The sequence below is a fragment of the Cervus elaphus genome, chromosome 32, assembly GCF_910594005.1.
Source record: "Cervus elaphus chromosome 32, mCerEla1.1, whole genome shotgun sequence".
Taxonomy (NCBI): Eukaryota; Metazoa; Chordata; class Mammalia; order Artiodactyla; family Cervidae; genus Cervus; species Cervus elaphus.
Genome location: NC_057846.1, coordinates 39,743,445 through 39,748,152, shown reverse-complemented (window position 1 = coordinate 39,748,152; position 4,708 = coordinate 39,743,445). Strand labels below are relative to the sequence as shown.

General features: G+C 49.8%; 1 non-coding gene across 1 annotated transcript; it reads right to left on the bottom strand.

Moving 5' to 3' along the window:
* Window positions 1–1,521: 1,521 nt before the first annotated feature.
* TRNAW-CCA lies at window positions 1,522–1,594 on the bottom strand. The gene has a single exon. It is a non-coding gene; the product is annotated as a tRNA-Trp (tRNA).
* Between the last annotated feature and the right edge of the window lie 3,114 nt (window positions 1,595–4,708).

Genomic DNA, 4,708 nt, shown 5'->3' with positions numbered 1-4,708 from the left:
TCTGCCTTGGGGGGAGGTCACAAGGCCACAGGGCACCGAGCTCTTCTCGGTAGAGCCGCGGGACGGCCTTTGAGGGGAGCTGCAGCCCACTCTTGGCTCGTTCGGCTTTGAGGACGAAGGCGCTGGCTTGGCTTGGAGCAGGAGTGTGGCCTGATTGGGTTGGCTGGCGGAGCCTGGTTGGAGGGAAGCACGTGGCCTTCCCCGGGTCACAGTGACTTAGGCCTGGGCGGGATGGATAATCTGCTGGTAGGCGAGGAGAAGCTGGGCTGCTGGCTGAATAGGAGGAGAGTTTCTTAGTCGAAGCTCTTTGGCTTTATGAGGAAGAGAAACCCCTCGGATGAATTCAAGTAAACAGGATCTATTGAGGGAACACCACAGCTCCCCTCTCAGACAGCTGAGGGGAGACAGGCCATCTGGGGAATGAGGTGGGCACCAGGTGGAAGCAGCTTCTTTCTTCTACCTTCCACGGAACCATTCAGTCTCTGATTCGCTTCTGTTTTTGTGCCTGTCCCCCTGAGGGGTCTCCTTAGGGAGCATCTTGGTTTGTACTTCTTCATGGCTCTGACTGTGCCCTGAGTGGCAGGACCACTTGTATCAACTTTGCCCTGATGCTACACAACCACGGTTTTGTCCATCATCTTTCTTCACTGAGTCTCACTGTCCCAGTTCTAAATTCTGGAGAGAAAATCCAGTTGGCGTAGAGTCCTGCGTGCATCTCTGGTCCAGTCGGCAGTAGCTCGTGGAACGGTCAGTTTGGAGGCGAGCCCTTCTGGGAGGCAGGGGCCTAGAGGTGATGGTAGGGGGTTGGCTGCGGACGAAAACCCTATGTATTACCAGGGCAGTTGAAGGAAGCAACCGCAAGTGTGTGTGTGTGTGTGTGTGTGTGTGTGTGTGTGTGTGTTTGTCCTAAGGATCTAGGACTTTCTAGGAGTGAGAATGCCTCTCCCTCTTTATTCGTTAAGAAGGATAAGTGTCCTGCTGGGAAGATGAAACCCACCAAACACCTTTAATTCTTTCCCAGAGACACACCCAGGAAGTGAGAAGAAGACATTATTATTTTTTCAATTAATCTATGGATTTCTCCCCAAATTTAGAAGAAACACATACATGACTATAGAAAACTTGGAAAACAGAAACCCATGAAGGTGGAAGGAAAAAAGCCGCCATGATCCGAGATAGCTGCTGTTAACATACTGGTATGTTTCCTTCTATCCCTTTTTTTCCTAAGTACTAGCCTGAGGCTCTGTGAACGATGTGGGCTGCCGATTTATCTTTTGACTCTAATTATATGTCTTCAGACTCTAAGACTTTAGGATTGCTTTAAATGTATTCTTATAATTTTCCCTGAGAACACAGGGTTGTTTTCCCCTTGTTCTTTCACCTTTTCCTAGACGAGCCACCTTGAACAGAATCAACACTGGCTAGTCCCTCTACACTGCCTCCCTACTTTTGTGCAGATCAGCACTTTAATATTTATTTATTTGGCTGTGCTGGGTCTTAGCTGTGGCAAGTAGGGTCTACTTCCCTGACCAGGGATTGAACCTGGGCCCCCTGCATTGGGAGCCTGGAGTCTTAGCCACTGGACCATCAGGGAAGTCCCAGGGATGATCTTTTTAAAGCCCCAAATCTCTTCTCACTAGTCTTCACAGAAGATCCTTTACTGGTTATCCCCTGCATTTAGGATAAGGTGGATAAAACCTGTGACATGGACCTCTGGACCACTGGAAGACTATTCTCAGCCACACGCCCTTTTTGGCAGCTCTTGGACTGTCTCAGGTACGTTCCCCTTTTGCAAATGCCGCTCCTGCTGTTCAAGAGCTTGACTCTCCTCTTCAACCTGAAGGCTGAGTTCCATGTTGCTTCCTCAGGGAAGCCTGTTCCAGCAGTGACCTCCTGGAGGTCCCCAGCATCCCCTGCAGCTTTTCTTCAGAGCAAGGGTCACAGTATGCACTTAAGTATTTGTTCGTTTGGTTATTACATAATGTCTGCCGCCTGAAGAGACAGGAATGCTCCCTGAGGCAGGGCATTTTTTTCCGAGGCTGCCGAGTCCTGGTCTCGCTGTCGTTCCCGCCTCAGCCACCACCCCACCTCCCACCCTGTGACTGCCGGTCACGGATTAGGGCCTCCTTCAGTGCTTGTTGGATGAAGGAGTAGGGGGGTGCTTCTCTGGTGCCTAGGAGTGAAGGGTCTCCATGCAGTGGCAGAGTGGGTTGGGAGGTCTAGCGAGAGGACGTGGTTTTGCACAAACCCCTGGGTAAGTGTGCTATCACGTGTGAGCTCCGCAGAGCTGCACACACATGGTGCTTGGTGACCGCGGTGCTGAGCTTGAAGCCTGCCCGCTGAGATGCTGTGGGTAAGGCCGCTGAGCAAGACAGGTGTTCAGAGCAAGGCGGGTGTTCATCTGTTCCTTGATGGGGCTCTGCCACTTTCTACTGTGAGCATCCTGTGGGCAAACTTCATTCTAGAGCATGAATTCTAGAGAGTTCACTCTGCCAGCTGCCAGGCTCCTAGGATTGGGCGGGGCCACACAGTAGGGCTCCCAGCCTCTGAATCACCCTGGTGGCGTGCTCCGGCTGCACCATGACCCTTGCCTAAGTTAAAGGAAGATATAGCTTCCCTAGAACCTGTAACTGTTGGTACCCTTCTAGAGATGGTTCTTCTCTGGAGAAACATTAAGTTCATTCAACGGACATTTGTTGAACTCTGGTGTGGCATATCAGGTGTGGATGCAGACAACAGGGGCGAGTGTTACCAAGCCCAAGCTCATACTCCTTGCTGAATGACAGGCAAATAAATCAACAGATGAGTTGTTGGGGTGAGGAAAGGTGAGGTCTTGCATTTACTTGAAAGTCCAGCAGATCGAGAAGATGATGGACTAGTGTCCCAAAGAACCACCTTACCTGAGTTAGAATTCAGGCTTCTTTTACTAAGAGGGAAGGGTATGTGTTTGGTTGTTGCAAACTTCTTGGCATCAGAATCCTTTGTTCTCTCAGCTGTCTACATTGGTCGGGTCCTGATGCTCCAGTAAATTTCCAACAAGACGCATATTGTTCTCTGTTCTGCAGCTGCCGCCGCTGCTAAGTCACTTCAGTCGTGTCCGACTCTGTGTGACCCAATAGAAGGCAGCCCAACAGGCTCCCCCATCCCTGAGATTCTCCAGGCAAGAGTACTGGAGTGGGTTGCCATTTCCTTCTCCAATGCAAGAAAGGGAAAGTGAAGTCGCTCAGTTGTTTCCGACTCTCAGCGACCCCATGGACTGCAACCCACCAGGCTCCCCCGTTCCTGGGATTTTCCAGGCAAGAGTACTGGAGTGGGCTGCCATCGCCTTCTCTGCAGCATTTTACCTCTATATGAATGGGAAAGTGTTATACCTTTAAAAGTCAGAGCCTTGAGAATGGCTACCCTATGTATTTCAGGCTATATGTAACATTATTGTAGAATAGAATGCAAAGGTAAAAGTAAAAGAAACAGATCCAATATGGAGTCAGATTTGTTTGTCCCTATTACATAGAGGGCTGAATAAGACACAAAGGAGAACTCAGCTTTGGGAAAGCCAACTGTAGCTCAGAACATATTCTACATGGTTATCTTAATTCCTCAGACTAGCCTTATGCATGTATGCATGCCCAGTTGCTCAGTCATGTCTGAGTGTTTACGACCCTATGGACTATAGCCCACCAGGCTCCTCTATCCATGGGATTTTCCCAGCAAGACTACTGGAGTGGGTTGCCATTTCCTCCCCCAGGGAATCTTCTCAACCCAGCGTTCAAACCCGTGTCTTCTGCCTCTCTTGCATTGGGCTTATGATGTCATTAGCCCTGTTATTAGGCCTATTTTATAGTAGAGCAAATGGAGGCTCTGAATTTCCATGACTTGCCTGGAGTCCCAGTCTGCATATTCGATAGCAATGCAGCTCCATCTCCAGTCTTTTGACTTAAACCCAGTGTTTATTTTTACTACTGTAAGCTGAAAATATGGATGTGCCTCTGCTTCATGCCCTCCTCCTCAGATGATCTCTTCTCCTGGGAAAACTTGATTCCCCAAAGTGTGATGATACCCAGAGGGTCTTTCTTGGTCCCAATCACATGGCAGTACCCTTGGCTACTGTAGAAGTTGCAGGAGGTCCTGGCTACTGTACAACACTCTTCCATGTGCAAACAGGAGGGTCTGAATCATCCAAACTAGATTCTGAAGAGGAATGAGGAGTGGTTATTCTCCCAGGGCAATGAAACCGGTTGCTAAGCCTGAGACCTATTCTCTTGGGCCTTCAAGATGTGCTTTCCCAGCGAGACTTGCCCCATGAAAGATGATAGATGCACAGATTTCTAGGGTGATGTCTGATACTCTAGGAATCTTTTAATGACATCCCTGATAGAGCACCATCTGACTTAAACAGTTCATGATGCAGGACACTCATGGTCACCTGATACATTTCATTCCACCTACAGGCAGATCCATTAGATTTGGGGCTTAACAAAAACAGAAAACAATTCTGTCTCCTTGGGCTTCTCTCACTGGTCTTGATCCTGGAAGGTATCAGCGCAGTGCCTCTCCCACCAGCAGGCTGGCCCTCGGGGAGCCTGGAGGGAGTCATGGTGGGAACCCAGGCTGGTCAGGCGTGTCTGAGCAGGCCTGGTGAACCTCGGGGTGGACCTGTTCAATGCAGGAGGGACTGCGGAGTCTCCGGGGAAGGAGCTTGTCTTGGAGG